Below are 24444 nucleotides of genomic sequence, written 5' to 3' on the forward strand. Positions count from 1 at the left end.
GCTGGTTTTGAACTCCTGGTTCTAGTGATCTTCCTGTCTTAACCTCCCAAGGTGCTGGGATTACAGGTATGAGCCACCTTGCCTAGCCTCCATTTGTAAATTCTTAATTTGGTTCTTCTTTCAGACAGCAGTTGTTGTTTCACATACATTCTTTCAGGAAGATTTTATTAATGCTAAAATTATAAAGTTCTTGCGCATATATATACACACATCTTTTTTTTTTTTTTTTTTTTTTTGAGACACAGAGTCTCGCTCTGTCACCCAGGCTGGAGTGCAGTGGCATAGTCTCGGCTCATAGCCTCTGCCTCCTGGGTTCAAGCGATTCTTCTGCCTCAGCCTCCTAAGTGACTGGGACTACAGGCGCTTGCCCCCATGCCCAGCTAATTTTTGTATTTTTAGTAGAGACGGGGTTTCACCATATTGGCCAGGCTGGTCTCGAACTCCTGACCTCGTGATCCGCCTGCCGCAGCCTCCCAAGGTGCTGGGATTACAGGCATGAGCCACTGCGCCTGGCCAGTTCTTGCATATTTTAAGAATGTATTTCCCAGGCCTTTACAATTGAAAGATATCCTGGGTAAGTAAGAATTCTTGTGTTCTATTTTTTCTTCTCAAAATTTCCCATTATCTTGTTCCTCTAGTGTTGCTGTGGATGGAAGTCTAAAGCCTGCCTGATATATATTCTTTCCCTTTAAAGGTGACAGGTTTCTTCTGCCTGAATGCTTGCAAGACTTTCTCTTATCCTTGAAATTACTTCATCAGGATATGTCTTAATCTTGTTAGAACTCATCAGTTTTTTCTCCATACATTGTTTCAACCTGAAGATTTAGATCTCTTCTTTCAGGAGAATCACCTATGAAATCTTTGAATAATTTTCTGTTCCATTTTTGTTGGTTTTTCCCTGGGAATACGTATTATGTGTGTGCTGAATCTTCCTTGTTTCTTTTCACGTCTGTGACTCACATGTTAGCTGAAGTCACTTGGCCCTTTGAGATCTAGATAACTGGTTAAGTCCCAGCCAGCTCCAAGACCTATAAAAACCATAGACCTCACAATTTCCACTAAATCCTGTCCCTGTTTCTTTTCATATTCCCACAGCTATAAAACTCACACCTTTTTTTTTTTTTTTAATTGGTTTTCACAAGAAATCAACTAACACCAGCTTCCTTAAGCTTTGAGGGTTTGTGACCTTCTGTTGCTTGTTTCCTCTCTCATAGATGGTGGCCCCAGTCCCAAATTCTGCCCCCATGTGTGTGCAGAGTAACTTCTCTCTTTCCTTAAAACCCTCTTACTAACTTACCAAGCCTGGACTTGGGAGTGGGGTGGGGTTGGGAAACTTAGAACTCATTTCTACCCTTACAATCTGCTCAACCAAAGGCTTTAGTTACAGGTGCATTCAAGTGTTCAAATGATGTCATCAAGTTTCTATTTCCCACTCTTCCTCTCAGGTTATGTTTGTCTCTGCCTCTTTTTGCATTTGGCCTCACTGTCTCCTGACACAAATATGTTCATTACATGTGGCAGGAGAGATGGCTGCTGGTAGTCCCAATCCTGGGTATAAACTTACAATTCGTGGTATAAAAGTGAGACTCTCCCTCCCTTTCCCAGTATTTCCTATATTAAATTTCTTGAAAGAAATATGACTGGACTTGATTGGGTCAATGCCCAATTGCATTGTGTAAACACGGCTGGGGTGGTGTGGCTGGACGGGGGTGGATTGTATACCCACCCCATAGCCAGGCCCATGGGAATCATATGGGATGCTGTGAAGACCAATTCTCCAGCGTAAAGAGGAGTGTTTTGTTGAGAGGACAAAAGCAACAGATGTCTACCACACCTCACACTCTTTGGTATGGAAATTTGCCCTAGCTGTATTCTCTTTCCTTCCCCTGGATCATCCTGCCTCCAGTTAAGTTATTTTCAGGTCCTTTCAGAATCTTTTCACTTAAATATGCATAGATATGTCTATCCTGTTAAAGATTTGGGGAACTTGCATGGGCTTGCATTTTCGTCTCTCTCGTGATTCTTCTTTTTCTTTTTCTGTCTTCCCCATAGATTTCAGGGAGAGGCATTAACAGTGGGAAGTTACTTTTATGAAAGGTCTTTTGTTTGTTTTTGTTTTGCTTGCCTGTGAAATATGGTGGAATAAATAAGAATAGGGGAAAAGACTGAAGGGAAAATGACCTCATAAATGCCAATCTTTCAGAGAGAAATTAGAGTTGCTGCAGTGGTTTCACATACAAGGGGCTCAGTGAGTAACAACAGGGCAATTCCCTGGGTAAAAATGCCCAATCAGCTACATATCTGAGTCAAAGAAAAATCTTGCTTTGAAGCTATTCATTGAAAGCAATACACGCGTATTGAGCACTTAAAGATTTGCTAGGCACTGAGCTAAGTACTGAGTATAAACACGGGTGATTAAAACAGACTATGTCTTAAGAGCTCAAAACCTTGCTTTTGTGTTGTATACATTTTTTACTTCCTCTGTGCACTCCATTCTTTATTATAAGTGATGATTTCAGAAGATTTCTCAGTATTTTTCTTTTTAAAAAAAAATACTTTTATGTGTAATATAGCCACCATTTAGTGAGGTCCTGTTGTGTTATATATACTTTATGTACACTATCTCTAATCTTCTGCAGATGAGAACAGAGGTTTTGTTTTTTGTTGTCTGTTTGGGTTTCTTTGATGGAGTTTCGCTCTTGTTGCCCAGGCTGGAGTGCAATGCCTCACTCTCGGCTCACCGCAACCGCAACCTCCGCCTCCGGTTCAAGCAATTCTCCTGCCTCAGTCTCCCGAGTAGCTGGAATTACAGGCATGCACCACCACATCCAGCTAATTTTGTATTTTTAGTAGAGATGGGGTTTCTCCATGTTGGTCAGGCTGGCCTCTAACTCCAGACCTCAGGTGATCCACCTGCCTCAGCCTCCCAAAATGCTGGGATTACAGGTGTGAGCGACTGCGCCCAGCTGAGAACAGAGGTTTGAGTTAGTCAACTCCTCAAATCAAGTGGCAGAATTTAAAGGAAATGAAAGCAGTTTCGCAGAGAGATATCTGCACTCCCATGTTTATTGTAGCATATGTTTCAATAGCCAAGGTACAGAAACAACCTGTGCAAATGTGGATGAATAAATGGATGAAGACAATGTGGTATATATGTGCAATGGAGTGTTACTGGAGTTGAAGAAGGAAAGAAATCCCGTCATTTGTGACAACCTGGAGGATATTATGCTAAGTAGAGTAGGCCAGACACAGAAATGTCCCATGATCTCCCTTATATGAGGAATCTAACAGAGTCAAACTCATAGGAGCCCAGGAGTAGAACAGCGGTTGCCAGGGGCTGGGGGGTGGGAAAAATGGGAGATATTGGTCAAGAGGTATGAAGTTTCATTAGAAAATGAGTAAGTTCTGGAGATCTATGTACAGCCTGCTGACTATGGTTGACAATACCATATTATACACTTGATATCTGCAAAGAGAGTGGATCTTAAATGTTCTCATCACACCACACAAATGGTAGCTATGTGAGGTAAGATCGTATTGTTAATCAGCTTGATTACGGCAATCATTTCATGATGTATTTCATGATGTATATCAAAACATCGCATTATACCTTAAACACATAAAACTTTTCTTTGTCAATTACAGCTCAACAAAGCTGAGGGACAAAACCAGCTGGCAGAGCCAGGTTGGGAGTTGTAATCTCCAGTCTTTCTCCAACTGTGGTTTCTCCCTCAAAGCTTTTCTTTGCATGTTCTCATCTCTGGCTCCCTAGGGTAGCTGCCTCTTACTCTAATGGTTCCTCTTTGTCACCCAGTTTACCTTTTCCCACTGGCCCACACCACAGTATCTGGCCTGTCTCGGGTCAGGTGTCCATCCTTGGTCCAATCAGTTGTGAGTGGTGTGGGAGGGCTTATTAGAGGCAGAAGTCTCCTTAGAAGAGGATGTGAATTCTCAATCTCTCTCCTGCTGCCATGTGAAGAAGGACATGTTTGTTTCCCCTTCCACCACGATTGTTTCTGCTCCAGCCCAGCTCCTGGACTGGCCCCAGGTTCTGGCCCTATGGGTTTCAATCCAAGCATCATTCACTGTTGCATGTGTTTGGCAGCAGGACCCAGCTCACTGTCTTAGGCAAGCCCAAGGCTCCTCGTTTAGTACTCTGTTCCCGCCCTCCTCTGAGGAGCTCCAAGCTAACAAGGCCACCCTAGGGTGTCTCATGAGTGACTTCTACCTGGGCACCATGACAGTGGCCTGGAAGGCAGACAGCATCATCATCACCCAGGACATGGAGAACACTAAGCCTTCCAAACAGAGCAACAAGTATGCGGCCAGCAGCTACCTGAGCCTGATGCCTGAACAGTGGAGATCCCGCAGCAGCTACAGCTGCTGGGCCATGCATAAGGGGAGCACCATGGAGAAGACAATGGCCCACACAGAATGTTCCTGGGCCCCGGCCCTCACCCCACCCATGGGGGCCTGGAGCTGCAGGATCCCAGAGGAGGGGTCTCTACTCCCATCCCAAGTCATCCAGCCCTTCTCCCTGCACCCAATAAACCCTCAATAAGTACCCTCACGGTCAAACAGAAAAACAAAAAACAAAAAAAAAGAAGAAGATGTGAATATTAGTGAAGACCACTGGCCTTCAACACAGACATGCCTGAATGCATGATTTCATTAATTTGTTAATATGACTTTATTGGATTTTGCGTGATAGCCAGCAGATGACTTGCCAAGAGTCATCTCATGCAGATGACAAAGCTAGCCAACATCTGAATGAGATCAGTATCGAAAAGTGACAGGCCAGGCTTGGCAGCACGCACCTGTAGTCCCAGCTACTCAGGAAGCTAGATGGGTGGATTGCTTGAGCCCAGGAGTTGGATTCCAGCTTGGGCAACATAGTGAAACCTGACTCTATTTTTTTTATTTTTAATTTTAATTTTTGGGGGTAAATGTAGGTATATATATTTAATGGGGTACATGAAATGTTTTGATACAGGCAGGCAAAGACTTCAACTCTTAAAAAAAATGACAATCTAAATGTCAAAAAAAGAGTGGTTAAGCAATTATACTACACGTTGTGATATTAAATAATTGTCAAGAGTTATATTTTCTTTTCTTTTTTTCTTCTTTTTTTTCTTTTGAGACAGAATTTTGCTCTGGTTGCCCAGGCTGGAGTGCAATGTCACCATCTCGGTTCACCACAACCTCCGCCTCCCGGTTTCAAGCAATTCTTTTGCCTCAGCCTCCCGAGTAGCTGGGATTACAGGCATGCGCTACCACGCCCAGCTAATTTTGTATTTTTAGTAGAGATGGGGTTTCTCCATGTTAGTCAGGCTGGTCTCGAACTCCTGACCTCAGGTGATCTGCCCACCTAGGCCTCCCAAAGTGCTGGGATTATAGGCATGAGCCACCACGCCCAGCCAAGAGTTGTATTTTCAAAAGATTTTGATTACATGGAGAAATTCCCAAAATATACTAAATGAAAAAAAAAAAGCACAATAAAATTCTAAATGTCTTATGTTAAATGAACATAATGTGCATTTTTAATGATTAGAAGGTAATATGAAGTTTAAAAGCGGATAAAGGGCAGGGCACAGTAGCTCACACGTGTAAACCCAGCACTGTGGGAAGCCAAGGCAGGAGAACAGCTTCAGCCCAGAAGTTTGAGACCAGCCTGGGCAACATGGCGAAACCTCATATCTAACAAATAATACAAAATTAGCTGGGTGTGCGGCACGTGTCTATAGTCCCAGCTACTCAGGAGGCTAAGGTAGGAGGATGGCTAGAGCCTGAGAGATTGAGGCTGCAGTCAGCCAAGACTGTGCCACTGCACTCCAGCCTGGGTAACAGGGCAAGACCTTATCTAAAAAGAAAAAAGAAAAAAAGGGAAATCAAGATAATCAAAAGAATTCTAGAAACAAGAAAGAAAGGCAAGAAAACATAGACTTCTCAGCATCGGTGTCAAGAACCAGAGGCAGAGAGATCCCAGAGCAGACAGACACATTTTATTTTGGTAAAAATATTTGGTAGCAGAGTTAGCTGCCTTTTTTGGGTTCCACAGAGCTGGTTTGTGATTCTTAAGCTTACTAAGTACGTTGGCATAGGGAAGGTGATGCTTTCCCAAGTATCTCTGACTTTTGGAGAACTTTCCTCTCTCGGCTAGAATACTAGGCTGATGGTCTGGCTTACAAAGTAGCCCCCTGTTTAGATAGAGCGAAATGTTGATCTCAGTTACCTCGTTCACCTCCAAGTTCACCATGGAAGCTCTGAAACTTCAGAGCAGAGAAAGCAAACCCTAAACTGTGCTCACCTTGCTCCAGCCAAAAGAAACCAAACAGGTTCAACCTGTAACTGCCTATCGACCTTTCCCATTTGCTCACCCCAGAGAGTTTTGAGATCATTCCACAAAGATACCAGCTTTTCATATTTGGAACTAAACGAAATGCTCAGGTCCCAGGACCTCCTATGCTTGTAAGCTGGCTCCAAGACACAACGCCTCTACTGTTTGCTACTGACAGTCACACCCACATGCATTTTGAGGTTGTGGAGGTAGATGTTTGTGGATGAGGAAGGAACACATTCCATAAACACAAACTGGAAAACCATTGATCAGATGGAACAGGGAAGAAAGTCTACGAAAGAAGGCAAGCCACAAGGTGGATATGAGTCAACAAAGCCACAGAAACAGGCACACACACAGTGTTTGAGGATGTTCAATAAGAGCATTGTCTGTAAGACAATTCTATCTCTTTCTCTGGCCCTCTCTAGTGAAGACACAAGTCGAGTATTGTTGCAGACAGAACCACAATGGTAGCAGAGAGTCGGGAAAACAAACTGTGAGGAGAGAGTGAATAAAAACTAAGATATTTATACAAGTGCAATAGTAATCAATAAATATATGAGTGCTTCCATTTAAAGAAATAACAAGGTAGTGAGAAGAGAATAATTGTGGGGATTAGTTCCCACCATTTGCTGGCAGAAGCATAAGGTCCAATGATCAAATTCAAAGGTTTAAGTTAAGCATTCTGAGCTTAAGGGGAAGGGAAAAGTCTCCCCCAGACTGGGATAAGCTCTATCTTCAGGCTGTTCGGAAAAAATAGTGGTTAACATTTGTTGCATTATGCCATTGTCATGTACCCTCCTAAAGCCTTAGATGTATTAGCTTATTGACTCCTCACAGAAACACTATGAAACAGGTGTGATTGGGTGCACATGTGACAAATTATGAGACTGAGACACATGAAGTTTAAGTAGCTTGGCCAAGGTCTTGCTGCTAGTGTCAGGACAAGATTTTGAATCGAGGAACCCAGCTGTTACCCAGGAGACCGGAGCTCCAGTTTTCTTTCTTTCTTTTATTTTTTTTTTTTCTATTTTATTGATTTTTTTTTTTAGACAGGGTCTTGCTCTGTCACCCAGGCTGGACTGCACTGGTGAGCTCTTAGCACACTGCAGCCTCTAGCTCCTGGGTTCCAGTGATTCTCATGCCTCAGCCTCCTGAGTAGCTGGGATTATGTGCATGTGCCACCATGCCCAGCTAGTTTTTTCTATTTTTAGTAGAGACGGATTTCACTGTGTTACCCCGGATGATCCTGAACTCCTGGCCTCAAGTGATCTACCTGCCTTGGCCTCCCAAAGTGCCAGGATCACAGGCGTGAGCCACCGCGCACAGCTGGAGCTCTAGTTTTCATACAAGGCACACACTTGAAAGCTTGCTCTTTGGCCTCCCCTTTCAGTTTATTATTGTGATAGTTAATTTCACATGTCTTAAAATTACTTAATTGCACCAGGAGTGCTCAGATTAAGTATTGTTCTGGGGGGCCGGGCATAGTGCCTCATGCTTGTAATCCCAGCACTTTAGGAGGCCCAGGTGGGCAGATCACCTGCGGTCAGGAGTTCGAGACCAGCCTGGCCAACATGGTGAAACTCTGTCTCTACAAAATACAAAAATTAGCTGGGCATGGTTGTGGGTGCCTGTAATCCCAGCTACTTGGGAGGCTGAGGCAGGAGAACCGCTTGAACTCAGGAGACGGAGGTTGCAGTGAGCTGAGATCACGCCATTGCACTCCAGCCTGGGTGACAAGAGTGAAACTCCATCTCAAAAAAAAAAAACATAAATAAATAAATATTGTTCTGGGTGTGCCTGTGAGGGTGTTTCCGTCTGAGATCAACATTGGGATCAGTGGACTTGGTAAAGTAGACTGCTTTCTCTAATGTGGGTGGGCACCATCCAATTCATTTCCAGCCTGAAAAGAACAAAAGGTGGAGGAAGGAAGAATTTGCCCCCTTTTGCTTCCACCCTGGCTACTTGAGTTGGGGGAGGTCTTCTCCTGCCCTTGGACTGGGATTTACAACGTGGGATTCCCTGGATCTTAGGCCTTCAGAGTAGGACTGGAATTGCACCACCCACTTTCCTGGGTCTCCAGCTTATAGACGGCAAGATCATGGGACTTCTCAGCCTTCTAATCATATGAGCCCATTTCTTAAAATAAATCTCTGTATCCCATCTATATCTACAGCTGCATCTTTATCTATATCTACCTCCTATTGGTTCTGTTTCTCTGCAGAATCCTGACTGACTAATACAATTATAATACCCCAATCTGCCCAGAAGTCTGACATAACATTGGGGAACTGGGCAGAGATATTATGAGTGACTCTGCCTTCAAAAAGTCCCCCTTTCTTCTTTCCAGCTTCTAACCAGCTTCAAGAAACATCCTGGAATCCATAAAAAATACTTATCGCGATATGTCTGCCCATCAGAAGAACTTCTTAGAATAAACCAAGATTTAGTACTGACAACAGTGTATATTTGCACACAGTTGTATAAGTCCTTACTTTTTTTTAACAAATGTTCTCACTTATTTCTTACAAAACCCCAAAGCACTTTGAGGCTAGTATTATTCTCCTCATTCTATAGGTGAGATAACTAAAGTTCTGTGAGCTTAAGTGACTTGTCCAAGGTCACTTAGCCAACACATAACACAGCCAGCACTAGAATCCAAATTCAGTGAGTGGTCTTATGTGATGGATCCTCTGTAGGCCAGAAAAAGTCCCTGTTCTTTGGGATCTCTCATGTCACTGATATGGTAATACATAACCCATAAGAGATCTTTAATAGATATTGTTGAAAGATTTCAGTAACAGAGACAGGGCACAGTGGCTCACGCCTGTAATCCCAGTACTTTGGGAGGCTGAGGCGGGTGTATCAACTGATGTCACAAGTTTGAGATCAGCCTGGCCAACATGGTGAAACCCTGTCTCTACCAAAAATAGAAAAATTAGCCAGGCATGATGGTGGGTGCCTGTGATCCCAGCTACTCGGGAGGCTGAGGCAGGAGAATCACTTGAACCTGGGAGGCAGAGGTTGCAGTGAGTTAAGATCACACCATTGCACTGCAGCCTGGGTGACAAGAGTGAAACTCTCAAAAAAAAAAAAAAACAAATTTCAATAGCAGAAAGAATTTTAAAGTGTTAGTTTAAAACTGGAGTAGTGCCTGCATTCTGAAGTAGAAGTTTGGACGATATTTTTATTTTGTTCTAGAAGGGACCTTTTCTGAGCCCTTTCAGTTCATTTTTCTTAAGGACGGCTAGCAGTTGAATAATCTGAATGCACATATTTCAGACTGAGATGGCAGGTGTTGTTTAATAATATAATGCTGTCATTAATATAACTTTCAATAATGTAAAGGTACAGAATGTTGTGGTTTGAATGTGCCCTTCAAACTTCATGTGTTGGAAATTTAATCCCCCAATTCAAATGCTGATTGGAGGGGAGGCCTTTCAGAGGCAATTAGGATTAAAGAAGGTCATCAGGGCAGGGGCCCCACAATAGGACTGGTGGCTACACAAGAAGAAGAAGAGAAGCCTCAGATGACACTCACCCTCGTGCCTTCTCACCATGTGATGCTCTCTTTCATGTTATCATGTAGCAAGAAGGCCCCCGCGGAGGCTGGTGCAATGCTCTTGGACTTTCCAGCCTCTAGAACTATAAGAAATAAGTTTCTTTTCTTTATAAATTACCAGTCTTAGGTATTCAGTTAAAGCAACAAAAAATGGACTAAGGCAGGGAGTGTCTTTGTCTTGAGCAGATATTTTCTTTATAATTTCTACAAGATGTTTGCTTCTTGTACCTGAAAGTGGTAGAAGTGAGGGAGATGAAAAGGAGGAACTGAGCCTGAACAACAAAGTGGTAGGCTGGGGATGGAAAACAGATGGCCCAAGGGGATTTCAACTGAAGGAGTGTGGCCAATGGGCAGCACTAGCAGTGATAATAGATATCCAGACTTAAGGTTCCCTTTTCTGAAGAACAGTTCCCTTGTGCTCATCTCTACCCATGTAAAGTCTAAAACATGGCAGCCTTGCCTTCCATCCTTTGAGAAATAAGGCACAGGACTCTGCACCTAGTGTAGGAGGGGAAGGGTTAGGGAGGAGGGTAGCAGGCTGAGAAATGGTTATGAAACAGCCAGAGGTGAATAGCAGAGAAGCCTTGAGGTGTAGGAGTATAAGATCTGAGACAAGATAACCAGAATGAAAGTGTGAAAAGGATGGCCAGGCGTGGTGGCTCACGCCTGTAATCCCAGCATCTTGGGAGGCCAAGGTGGGTGGATCACCTGAGATGAGGAGTTCGAGACCAGCCTGGCCAACATGGCAAAATCCCATCTCTACTAAAAAGACAAAAATTAGCCAGGTGTGGTGGTGGGCGCCTGTAATCCCAGCTACTCTGCGGGCTGAGGCAGGAGAATCACTTGAACCTGGAAGGTGGAGGTTGCACTGAGCTGAGATCATGCCACTGCACTCCAGCCTGGGCAACAGAGTGAGACTCTGTCTCAAAAAAAAAAAAAAAAACAGAAAGTGTGAAAAAGAGAAGCAACCTTCACCCACCCTGAAGGAGACTCAGAAACGTCTGTGGAGGAAATTGGACTTGCTGCAGACAAGTAGGGTGGGAGTTTCAGCTGCTTTGTATAGGCTTTAAATAGAAGCGTTCCCTTGGCCACATACACATACCCAAGTACATACATACGCCCACGAGCATGTTGAAAGCTAGAGGACCCGGGGAACATTCAGGTTACTTTTGTTAAATACATGAACTACCATATATCCTGAATTTTAGAAGAGAAATGTATATAACCAGAAAATGATATTACCTTATACTCAGGCTATCTTTGTGGATGATGGGGGACAGTGATCGATAGTAAGTGAAGGGAAATGAAACCACAGAAGTAACAGAACTGCAGCTAGGGGGAAAATTATTTATTCAAGTCATATGTAAATATGTGCCTTTTTGAAAGTACAACTTTGTCACTCTTAATGGTTTTAGAAATCTGAGAGGGGCCCTGTGCTATAGCCCAGAGAGATCACTGTTTCGACCAGGGGAATTCAGATATTGCTGACATTCATTTTTGTAAGGAATACAGTAGATATCTGAATAACAAATAACAGCCTGTAAATATTTATATATATGAAATAGTCCTGTTTATATATTTGAAATAATCTGCTATCTATTAACAGAAAGAAAATATTAGTATGCAGTAGGTACATCCAGTCATAATGGGCAGCTCGACATTTCTGGAAGAGCCATCTGCAATAAAACAATAGTATTGTAAATATTTAAAAGACAGTAATTAAACTCAGCATTGAGGTGAACTCCACACTGATTTTAGTTACTGTTTTTCTTCAGATTCCACAAAGAGGGAAGTACTCCAAAGAAATCTTTACATTCTAGAAAGATCTAGTTTTTATCATGATGCATTATTTAATACTCTTAAACTACTTGTCTGTGAGACTATGCTTTTTAGGAATGAATGTGATTCTGTTACTCCTAATGTGATAACAGTAACTCCTGGGTACATTTTAATCTTTGCAAAATTTTAACTCAAAATAAAAATCATCCACTAGTGTGAAATATTTCAATGACATGATTCCAATACAGATTCAAGATGAAAACATCAGGTTTCCTTCAAAAGGAATTTTACTCTCCTTTTACGAAATTGTGTAGGTATTTATATAAGTTAATTTTGAGAATTTTTAGCTAATCATACATTTATTTATCAGTAAGTGATTGAAATCGAGTCCTTTTAGAGAAGGAAACCCAATTAAGATGGTGTTGTGGTTGAACTGTGTCCCCCAAAAAAAGTATGTTGAAATCCTAACCCCCAGAACCTCAGAATGTGACCTTATTCGGAAATAGGGTCACTGAAGATCTAATTGGTTAACATGAGGTCATACTGGAACGGGGAGGCCTCCTAATCCACTATGACTGGTACAGGACGATAACCATGTGAAGACAGACACACACAGGAAGAAAGTCATGTGACCACAGAGGCAGTGATTAGAGTTATGCAGCTACAAGCCAAGCACTGCTTGTGACACCAGAAGCTAAGAGAAAGGCATGGAACAGATTCTCCCTAGAGCCGTTGAGAGAGCATGGCCCTACCAATGCCTTAATTTCAGACTTCCAGCCTCCAGAACTATGAGATGATAAATTTCTGTGTTCTGAAGCCACCCAGCTGTGATATTTTGCTATCACAATCCTGAGGAATAAAAACAGATGGGAACAGATGTACCCACCTGTCTTCGGGTCTATGAAGTAGTACAAAGGGCATAGGCTTTGAGGTTCAGCAGAAGTGGAAATTAACCCCACCCCAGTCAATTCCTTCGTATGTGACTTTACACAAGGTAATTAAGGTAGCCTGCTTCCTCAGCAACATGATAGAAGTAAGATCTTCATGAGATAGTTAGCAGGGCATGGTGGTGCATGCCTGTAATCCCAGCTACTCGGGAGGCTAAGACAGGAGGATAATTTGAGCTCAGGAGTTAGAGACCAGCCTGAGCAACATAGCAAGACTCCATCTCAAAAAAAGAAAAAAAAAAGGTTGTTGAGGGCATCAATTGGTGATTGGTGAATATACAAAAGTTATGGGGCACATAGGTTCTCAAAAAATACTAATTTACAACCCGTATATATGAGCTCATTTAAGTGGTCCGTTAATATTATTTTATGTGGTCATGGAAATTAAGAGCTTTTTTTTATTTTCAATAATTAAAAAAAAACAGTATCTATAAATCCGAACTTCCAGTGACCTGGATGTTCAGTAACATTTTTGGCAGTAATGATTAAAAAAAAAATGAATTATTCATAGTTAACGGGAAATAGACAACCATTTTATTTATGTGCTGTACAGTTTTGTTTGGTCAAAGAAACTCTAGTCCCCTAATTTAAAGAACACTCTGGAAAGGAAGTATCCCACACAAGAAATGTGGTGGATGAAAACTCCCTATAAAAAGTTTATTCCTTTAATTATATGCTAAAAAAATATATTTTTAGAAGCAGTAAAATTATAGTCTTTCCAAGAGTACTGTAATGTGAATTATCCAACCTAATGACTCAGTTTCAAAGTATGAATTATGTATTAGTCTCATTAGAAAGGGATAAAACTTGTCATTCAATATGGGGGAATGACATATTGTTTATGTGATCATCCTTCTGAGATCCTATTAAAATGATAGTAAAGAAATAAAAAGGGCAGAATCTAAGGGCAAAGGGCAATTAAGAGAAAACAAAGACCTAATGATGATCACTGATCTAAATCTTTCAATAAACTTCTAGAAGACAGAGAAGGAAGTGATAACTAGAGAAACACAGTGGAGGTGAAGGAACTCAAAATATGCCACTCAGGCTGGGCACAGTGGCTCACACCTGTAATCCCGGCACTTTGGGAGGCCGAGGCAGGCGGATCACCTAAGGTCGGGAGTTCAAGACCAGCCTGACCAACATGGACAAACCCCGTCTCCACTAAAAATACAAAATTACCAGGCGTGGTGGCACATGCCTGTAATCCCAGCTACTTGGGAGGCTGAGGCAGGAGAATCGCTCGAATCCGGGAGGCAGAGGTTGCAGTGAGCCAAGATCGTGCCACTGTACGCCAGCCTGGGTGGACAGAGTGAGACTCCATCTCAAAAAAAAAGAAATAAATAAATATGCCACTGTGGCAAACAGACTTTTTTGAGTTAAGGGTCTTGAAAAAAACAGCAAGAACAAGATCATTCTGACCTTCCTACTGTTTATTAAAAGCAGATGATTAAATTCCTGTGTGACAAATATCCTCCCTGTACCAGAAGGAAAATATCACTCTTATCATCATCAAGGATAAGAAGTTGAGGCCAAGGAAAATCTGTACCGACAAACCGTGTTAGACTAATCCTGATCCTCCTAGCCACTTCTCTATTCAACGAACCACCCTTCTCAAGCTCCTTTGACTTGTCACATTTTCACAATTTACTTTGCGTTGTCTAATTCAGTATCTCTGTGTTTATCTCTAACTGCCTCCTTGAGTCTCCATTTCCTTTTGAAGGCTCCCATGCCGTGTAAAACTTGCAGTAAATAAATGTGCATGCTTTTCTTCCATTGCTACAGCTTATGTCAATTTAATTCCCAGGCTCAGCCAAAAAACCCTAAAAGGGTAGAGATAAAATTTTGCTTCCTCTATAAAGGGAATTCCAGCCAGGAGGATGCATGGAGAGACCATATCTGAGAAGGAAGCCAATCCGCCTGCAGGACCCAGTGTGCAAGGGCTCAGAAAATTCACTTCCCACATTTTCTTTTCTTTGCAAATTACTTGGCAATATGCCTCAAGAATACAAAAGAGTAAACCAAGGAAAAGACACCAGGATCCAGGAAACAGTGGTTTCAAATGAGGTAAGTAATTAAGGGAAGTCCCTGGGTGACAGCTGTGCAGCAGATCAAGGCAGCAAGTAACAAAGGCCTTCGGAGGAAGTTATCTTGAGGAAAAAAGAGAGTTGAGTATTTTTCAAAATCTTACACTAACTTTGAGATTTTGTAATAATAGAAAGATACCAACAATGCAAAAATAAAAAAGAAAGAAAGAAAGACAGGAAGACAAGTAGAAAGCCACCTTATTAGGATAATCTGACTGCAAGCAGCAGGAAAACCAAACCAAGAAGGCTTAAATAAGACATTTACTGTCTGACATAACAAGAGCTTTATAGGCAGGGAAACTTTAGTTGACTGGTTCATTCAGTATCTGATTCTTCAAGTGCATGGGTTCTTTACATCTTTCTTTTGTTTTTTCTTTTTCTTTTTCTTTTTTACAGTCCAGAGGTTTTTTTTTTTTTTTTTTTTTTTTTTAAACACCTATGAAGTCATGAATTCATAGGGAATAGGTTCCAGCAGCTCAGGCTGCTTCCCATTGGTTCCCACACAGTGTGCGTCTCCGGGTGGAGCAGCCCCGTGCTTCCGCTGAACCCGCGTACCTTTCTCTTTGGCTTCTTTTTCTGACCATTTTCCTTCATGCGTTTCAGGAAGCTATCTCGGCTCTTAGAGTGCTTGATGTACTCAATACGCACATTAATTATCTGGCAAGAATCTTGCCCTTAACTTGTTTGTTAACACAATGCCAACAGCATGCTGGGGAACATTGTAGACTCTTCCAGTTTTGCCAAGGTAACACCTGTGGGACATTCGTTTTTGGACAGTACCCAATGTCTACACTATCACCTTTCTTTTTTTTTTTTTTTTTTTTTTGAGACAGAGTCTTGCTCTGTCGCCCAGGCTGGGGTGCAGTGGCCGGATCTCAGCTCACTGCAAGCTCCGCCTCCCGGGTTTACGCCATTCTCCTGCCTCAGCCTCCCGAGTAGCTGGGACTACAGGCGCCCGCCACCTCGCCCGGCTAGTTTTTTGTATTTTTTAGTAGAGACGGGGTTTCACCGTGTTAGCCAGGATGGTCTCGATCTCCTGACCTCGTGATCCGCCCGTCTCGGCCTCCCAAAGTGCTGGGATTACAGGCTTGAGCCACCGCGCCCGGCCCACTATCACCTTTCTTATAGATTCGTATATACGTGGCCAAAGGAACAACTCCATGTTTTCTAAAAGGCCTAGAGAATATATATCAGGTGCCTGTCCTCTTTCCTTTTGTGTTTGTCATTTTGACAAGTTACTGGAAAACGGCGGTTCCGGCCAAAAGGCTACATCTCTCTTTCTGCCATCTTCACTCATCCAAAGGCAGGCTCCCCTCATGGTAACAAGATGCACACACTCTTTCAGGGTTCATATCCAACATGGCAGAATCCCAAAGAAAATACTCTATCTCCCTTAGAGAAAGGAAAACTTGCTGGAAGCCCCTAGTAGGCATTTTCTCCTGTCTCATTGGCTAAAACTGTATCCTGTGCACATCTGAACAACTACTGGAAAGGAGAATGGAACCACTGCAGCAGGGATTGTTAATTGCCTCTCAATATCCATCTCCCCCTCCCTCCTTTCTATGATAGAACTTCTCTAAATTGTATCTCGACACATAATCACTAAGCTAGAAGCAACTTTTCCCATCCTCTCTTGCACCTAGGTGTGGCCATGTTACGACGTTCTGGCCAATAGGATATGAGTGGAAATGATGTGGGCAATTTGTAAATTTTTCTTTATAAAAAGTTGTGTGCTCTCCACTGGCTCAATTCCTCCGTTCTGGCTAGTATGAAGATTCGGTGGTAGTGGGTCAGCTTCAAACATGAAGATGGGGGCAATTCCCAAGGGGATGACAGAGCCATAGGTAGAAGGAGCCTGGGGACCCAGGACATTCTCTTGATGCTCAGCCTCTCTCCTCTTACACTGTCAGCTAGCTAGGAATTCTACCTGACAGACACTCTATTTATGTTGGTGACTATTAAAGTAGTGGCAGGGGCCGGGCACGGGCTCATACGTGTAATCCCAGCACTTTGGGAGGCTGAAGCAGGCAGATCACTTGAGGTCGGGAGTTCGAGACCAGCCTGGTCAACATGGCGAAACCCCATCTCTACTAAAAATACAAAAATTAGCCAGGTGTGGTGACAGGTGCCTATAATCTCATCTCTCAAGAGGCTAAGGCATGAGAATCACTTGAACCCGAGAGATGAAGGTTGCAGTGAGCCGAGATTGTGCCACTGCACTCCATCTTGAGTGACACAGTAAGACTCTGTCTCATAAATAAATAAAGTAGTGGCGGGTGCTCTGGCTCATGTCTATAATCCCATCACTTTGGGAGGCCAAGGCAGGTGGATCACCTGAGGTCGGAAGTTCGAGACCAGCCTTGCCAACATGGTGAAATCTTGTCTCTACTAGAAATAAAAAAATTAGCCAGGTGTAGTGGCAGGCGGCTGTAATCCCAGCTACTTGGGAGGCTGAGGCATGATAATTGCTTGAATCCAGGAGGCGGAAGTTGCAGTGAGCCAAGATCGTGCCACTGCACTCTGGGCAACTGAGTAAAACTTTGTCTCAAAAACCAAAACAAAACAAAACAAAACAAAAAAATCCAGAAACTTCCTAAAGTAGCCAAAGCAATATCCCAATTACTGCAGTGGCCATGCTTCCCTTAGACCAGTGGTTCTCAAAGTATGATTCCCATACTGAGAGCACTAGTATCACTGAGGAACTTGTTGGAAATGTACATTCTTGGGCCTTGCCCCAGACCTACTGAATTGGAATGTCTGTGACTGTATCCCAGCAACCTGTTTTTTGTTTTGTTTTTTTGAGACAAAGCGAGACCCTGTCTCAAAATAAATTAATAAAAGAAAAGAAAAAAGAAACTTAAAAAGAGAAGAGATGAAAGAAAATGGGAAGAGATAATGTCAATAGGCAACATCAAGAAAAATGAAGGTGCTAATTTAAAATCATAAATGCAAGGAAAGAGGAATTCAAAATAAGAATATAATTCTATTGTTAGAAGGGGCTGGGTAAAGGTGTACTAAATCTTCATTTTGCATAAAAAGAAAGTCAATAGGTAGTTCCCAAAAATACTATATTAAGGCCAAACAAGGTGTTGCATGCCTCTAATCCCAAGGCTATGGGAGGCTTGAGGCAAAAGGATTGTTTGAGGCTTGGAGGCAACATAATGAGATCCCCATTTCTACAAAAAAAAAATTAATGAATTAATTAATTATTTTGAGATGGAATCTTACTCTGTCGCCCAGGCTGGAGTGTAGTGGCATGGTATCGGCTCACGGCAACCTCCGCCTCCCGGGTTCAAGCAATTCTCCTGCCTCAGCCTCCCAAGTAGCTGGGACTACAGGCATGCGTCACCATGCCTGGCGAATTTTTTTGTATTTTTTTTCAGTAGAGATGGGGTTTCACCATGTTGGCCAGATTGGTCTTGAACTCCTGACCCCAGGTGATCCGCCCACCTCAGCCTTCCAAAGTGCTGGGATTACAGGCGTGAGCCACCGCGCCCAGTCAAAAAAATATATATATTATTTTTTAAATTAGCCAGGTGTGATGATGGACGCTTGTAACCTCCCATCAGGCTGAGGTGGGAAGATAGATTGAGCTCAAGAATCTCAAAGTCACAGTGAGCTCTGATTGTGCCACTGCACTCTAGCCTGCATGACAGAATAAGATCCTGTCTCTAAAAACAAAACAAAACAAACAAAACTGTAAAATACTGTATCAAGAAACAACTGCCAGGCACGGTGGCTCATGCCTGTAATCCCAGCATTCTGGGAGGCCAAGGGAGGTGGATCACTGGAGCTCAGGAGTTTGAGACCAGCCTGGGCAACATGATGAAACTTGATCTCTACAAAAAAATACAAAAATTAGCTGGGCATGGTGACACGCAGCTATAGTCCCAGCCACTCAGGAGGCTGAGGTGGGAAGATTGTTTTAGCCAGAGAGGCCGAGGCTGCAGTGAGCCAAGATGGTGCCACTTCACTCCAGCCTGGGTGATAGAGCAAGACCCTGTCTCACAAAAACATAAATCAAAGCAAAACAATGCCTGCGTTAGCATATTATTTAAGGATATGAGGCAATCACCGTAAGAATAAAAACAGACGATTCAACTAGTTAAAAAGAATTTTCCCTTTTGGGATGGGGACTGTGAGAGGAGAGCTGTTGATTTTCATTATAAATCCTTCTGTACTGTTTAATTTTTTTTTTTAACCTAGGGCATGTATGCTTATAATGAACCATTGAAAAATTATGCTTTCAGAGGGGCTATACACAAGGTGGGACACAGTCCTCCCACTCTGAGAGCCTCTTTGTGAAGTTCTGCTTTGTCCAGGAGGGGGTCACCAGAATGTTTGCAGAGCCCCCGCCAGCGCTGTCTCATGAAGCAGCTTTACAAATGGTCGGATGGGACAGGGTTTCTGACAAAAGGCCCTCTCCTCATTGGCATAATCCTCTGGACAGCTGTACCGGGTGAATGGGAACAGCTCAGAGCAGTCTGTTGGCAGGCTTGCTGCTGTCACCTCTTGTAGAATTTCCTCTCGACCACCCTGCTCTCTCATTCAGATGTCCAACACACAGCCTTAATGGGTAACGGATGTTTTCACCCAGAGAATCCTCCTCATTAGCCTCTCAGTTCTGACCCGGAGGCTGAATGTTCACATCATGGAAAGTCATAATATTTCCACAATCATTGGCCCCAAAGCACTTGTTCAAATAGTAATGGTAGTTAGGATGCTGTAAGAAGATCAATTAAACCATGTCTACGTCTTTACATTTAGCTGGTATGCTTCCTCCTACCATATTGTCCTGTTTGTGATTTACTCTGTACCCAAAAGCTGATGTCAGACTTTCTGCTTTCAACACCAAGTAATTATGGGTGGAAACGGGGGAGGTTGAAGTGGTTTGGGAGTGGAGTGACATGTAAGGCAGTAGTTTTCAGATCATTTCCGGTGGCGCCTTGGTGTGCTGCAAAGATACTTTCATGGAAATGTCCCAGGGATTGGTCAGGACCCTGGATCCTACCTCACTCGAATCAGAGTAGCTCATTTTTGGGGTTTTTTTTTTTTGAGACAGAGTCTCACTCTGTTGCCCAGGCTGGAGTGCAATGGCACGATCTCGGCTCCCTGCAACCTCTGCCTCCCAGGTTCATGCAACTCTCATGTGTCAGCCTCCTGAGTAGCTGGGATTACAGGCACCCACCACCATGCCTAGCTAATTTTTTTTTTTTTTTTTTTTTTTTTTTTTTTGGTATTTTTAGTAGAGATGGGGTTTGGCCAGGCTGGTCTGGAACTCCTGACCTCAAGTGATCTGCCCACTCGGCCTCCCAAAGTGCTGGGATTACAGGTGTGAGCCTCCAGGCCCGGCCAGCCCACTTAATCTTAAACGCAGTCTTCCACTTCATACAACACACAGGACATAGGATGCAGCAAGTTGGAAAAATTACTCATACCACCACCCAGATGTGCAAAGAATTTAGAGTGCATTTTCCCTTTGCTTGCTCATTTAGAAGCACACCTGCTCCTCTTCACCTCCCAGGTAGCAAGGGAAAGGCTAGATTTAATCTCATTACAATATTTCCATTTCTTCCCATTTATACAGGCTTGTTTCAGCGTAAACATTTGGTCCATTCGAGGTTCAACTTCCCACTAGGGCTAATGAACATCTTTACCTGGTTGAGTAAATGTTTTCAGGTAAAATACTCTCTCTCTCAAATTTAGTCTCCTCCTCCCTGACCTGGTAGAAAGGGCAGGACTTACTATATCCTTGTGATGCCTGTAGGTTCCTGAGTGGTATGTATCTCAGGCCTCCTCTGGTCTCAGAGGCAATGCCCCAAGCCTGCCTGGGTACTGTTTGCCCTGCTGCTGTTGGGGGTGAAATTTGCTGCTGGGATCATTCGTGGCTTGGTCAGTGCCCAGCGGGCGGTCACCAATAACGTCACTCCCTCTGAGCCTATACCACACCCTCCACCAAACCTCTCCCGTGTTGGGCCACACAAGGCTCTGCTATCAAGCCCTCTCGCTCTTGCCCCCTGGGGACCCACAAGGCCCCTGGTCCTCAAGTCAGCCACCTCTGTGTCTTCCTCCATCCGAAAGACCTGCAGAAGCTTCCGAGCCTGGTGACACTTGTTGGGGACCAAGAGCAGCTTGCACAATGATACTCCATCCTACTCCGCCCCAGCCACGCTGCATGACCTCATCTCAGCCCAAAAACAGACATTGGGAACATCCGACCATCCATCCGTTTCCCCCGCTCTTTTAGGCTACCTGCAGTGACCGCAGCAGCAGGGGCGGCGGGAGTTGCCTCTCCTCTTCCAGCCTGGAAGAGCATGTATACTACGCCCCTCCTTCCGGGGTTGACTCCCGCCCGCCCCTCGGGGTGGGAAGGGTTCAGGAAACACAGGCCAGCTTATCTTAAGGAAACATGGTCAGGAATCTTTCAAAAACATACCTGTTGCGAGGGGGAAAGAAACCTCCAGGACAACAGTGATTTGCCTCAGCGGGGCAAAGGCCAGGCCTGATGGAAGAGCCCAGCCTTCGCCGAGCGCCGCAGGGAGCCAGCGACTCGCGCCTGCGGTTCCAGTCCCGCCGCGAGCCTGAGGCGTGCGCATGCTCGGTGCTGCGCGGGGCTCCTTCCTTACCGCAGGAGCCCCTCATCGAGAAACGCAGGTAGGCCGCATCCTTCTCGTCGCTGTATTCCCCAGGACCTGTGGTTCCTTATATTGAGTGGCATGACTGCATTCCTGCCCTTGCCGTTGACTCATTCTTTGCCCTTGTCAAGTTTCTTTGCATGAGTCGGTTTTTCCCCCTCTCGTTAGAACTGATAATAAAACAGACTTACCTAGCCAGGACAACATAGGGAGACCCTGTCTCTACAAAAAATAAGAAAATAAAATATTAGCTGAGTGTGGCGTCACACGCCTATAGTCCTATCCACTTGGGAGGCAGGAGGATCACTTGAGCCCAGGAGTTCAAGGCCGCAGTGAGCTGTGATGGCGTCACTGCACTCCAGCCTGGACAACAAAACGAGACCCTGTCCCCCAAAACCAAAAACCTCACAAGGCTCTTCCAGGTGTGAGCTAAGATAATGTATTGAATGTCCCTTGGTGAATTCAGAAATGCTGGGGATAAAATATACGGAACTCTCAAATACATCCGGATTATTAGCAGTGTAATGTCTACAAAGAAATACTCGTCGTCTCGTTAGCATTCTTTTATTTAATAGAGTAAAAAAGAGCGAAGATTTTAAAAAATTAAATTCATGGAACTGTTTTTATGTTAAAGGAGGGAAACATGGATTATGAACATTTTTATTCTTCTTGGCCAAGCCCTTGTACAATAAAGTTTGCTAACTACCATTATCTCATTTGCCAGTCATTAATCCAGAGAGATATATTTAGAATCATTAAAGTTTCTCCCCCCAAAATTAGGTTGAGATTTTATTTGAATTTTGTTAACCCTGACATCTTTATAATATTGAAACTTTTCAGGAAAATGATAGTTTCCTTTGCTTATTCGAGTTGTTATTTTTCTCTGAGTAGATTTTGGAGTTCTCTTCATACAGTCTAGTATACTTTATAAAGATTTTCTTGATAATTTTATAAATTTCTTTTTGGCCTGGACAGTGGCTCACACCTGTAATCCTAGCACTTTGGGAGGCCAAGGCGGGAGGATCACTTGAACTCAGGAGTTCAAGACCAGCGTGGGCAACACAGGGAGACCTCGTCTCTATAATTTTTTCAATTAAAAAAATGTTTTTTTTCTGATTACAAATGAGACTTTTCTCTCCTTCATGGTTTAACTATTTATAGAAGATATATAGTTAAGGGAATGATTTTTGCAAATTCATCCTATAGCTGCCATAATAAAAATACCAAGAGTGATTCTTAAAAGTACACCTGTATCTTATAGTATTTAGCAGTTGCCAAATGGCAGGCACTATGTCATAGGTTTTAAATGTATTTTCTCAGCAAATTTTCACAATAATCCTATAAATTAATAATAGTTATTATCCTAATGTGTAGATGAAAACGCAAGCCCAGTGAGATGACATAATCTGCCTAAGGTCACACAGTTCATTACTAAACACGAATTAATTCTCTTAGGTTTTCTAGATACACAATCATATCATTTATACAAAATGACAATTTTGTCTCCTCTTCCTAAGGGCTATGTGTTCAATTTTTGTTCTACACTTTACTGAACTGGTCATAATTATATTAAAATGTTAAGTAATTATTCTCACTTAAATACTTCTAAACCCTTTTCCATTCACTGGATATGCGTATATGATGCTGTAGTCAATAGAAATAATGATCACAATAATCCCTAACACTTACTGTGAATCCAGGCAGTCTAAGTCTGGAATTGATGTTCTCAATTACACAACTAATTCAAGAGTTACCGCACCTTGTTATAGCATGTTTCAGGCCACTCTAGCATGATCCACATGTTTCAAACCTTCTCCACCACCTCCCTTCAGTTTTCTGGCTTTGTAGCCAAAGTTTGCCTCTAAGTCTAGCCCCTGTTGGGTTGGTGATCCTGTTTACCATGAATCTAATCTGGTACTTTCTTATGACCTGTTTTCAGTAATGGTCCCTTGGCTCTACTCAGTGAACTTAAATAAACCCATCTGTGTCCTCTCTAGACCTCAGAACCCCATCCTATTTAAGTCCAGTTTCCTTTTACCAACAGATCCTGATGAAGTCTCTTTCAATATTCCTTTCAAATATCTTTGAAAACAGAAAATAAGGAATTTCGAGAGTTTTTATTCATCAAAACCCCATAATAGCTATGCCAGCATGGTGGTGCACAGCTGTAGTTCAAGCTACTCTAAGGCTGAGACCAGAGGATCACTTGAACCCGGGAGTTCAAGGCCAGCCTGGGCAAAGTAAAGAGACCTCTTCTCCCCACGTCTCTAAAAAATAAAAATATTGAAAGCCCCAATGTCCAATGTCAGAAAGATCAAGGAGAAAGTGATACTCTTCTACACTACACTTTTAAATTCTTTTTAAAGGGCAATTTGACAACGCATGTAACAAATTTTGCATATTCCTTGACTCAGAAATCTCACTTATTGGCCTCCTTCTCCTCCAGCCCTGTCACCACCTCTGTCCTGGAGAAGAAGCCATATTTGGTCTCCCTCAATGGGCAAGACAGAGGCAACGCGGGCACCATGATCCCGGCTCTGCCTTCCGGCAACCCGCAGCTCATTGCTCTCATCCTGGAGCGGCTAAGAGCCAGGCCCATGTGGCAACTTCTGTTGATGCTGCCTGGCCACTGTGGACACCAATCCAGCTTACCAAAACCCGAGGCAGAAAGCCGAGCATTGGATGTCCACACACCTGGATGAGCAGGACTGGAATCTTATGATGCACAAAAGCTTATTGCGAAATGATCAGAGACAGAGTGAGGTTCAGTCAGGGACATTGGAAGCTGGAGTAGACAGGGTTATTTCTCAGGCAGAGGATCCACAATCAAATCACAACCTCAGGCCGCCAATGGAACGAAAAATTCGTGAGATCCTGGGTGCCCAGAAGACAGCGATGTTGCCAGCGCCGCCTTTAGAGCCTGCAGACCAGGACCCTCCAGCTCCAGCCCAGGGTGCTTCCCGGGAACGTGTCCAATCTCTTTTGAAAGCTCTATTTAATTACTGGTGAAGAAGTGACTGGTTACATAAGAGTGCAACTTCAGAATGAAGATACGCCAAGGTCTCACTGATTTCTATATTTCAGCCTTGGCTATGGG

The 24444-nt window shown here is 43.3% G+C and overlaps 2 long non-coding RNA genes across 2 annotated transcripts in view; one reads left to right on the forward strand and one right to left on the reverse strand.

The window, feature by feature from the left end:
* The window catches only part of LOC139360064 (uncharacterized), a 61317-nt gene extending 40011 nt beyond the window's left edge, over positions 1-21306 (reverse strand). Inside the window, exon 1 of the long non-coding RNA XR_011617064.1 lies at positions 21149-21306. This is a non-coding gene — a long non-coding RNA (uncharacterized lncRNA). The remainder of the gene's footprint in view (positions 1-21148) is intronic.
* Positions 17612-24444, forward strand: part of LOC105478824 (uncharacterized) — a 39209-nt gene continuing 32376 nt past the window's right edge. The window contains exon 1 of the long non-coding RNA XR_011617066.1: positions 17612-17638. This is a non-coding gene — a long non-coding RNA (uncharacterized lncRNA). The remainder of the gene's footprint in view (positions 17639-24444) is intronic.

The sequence above is a fragment of the Macaca nemestrina genome, chromosome 19, assembly GCF_043159975.1.
Source record: "Macaca nemestrina isolate mMacNem1 chromosome 19, mMacNem.hap1, whole genome shotgun sequence".
Classification (NCBI taxonomy): domain Eukaryota; kingdom Metazoa; phylum Chordata; class Mammalia; order Primates; family Cercopithecidae; genus Macaca; species Macaca nemestrina.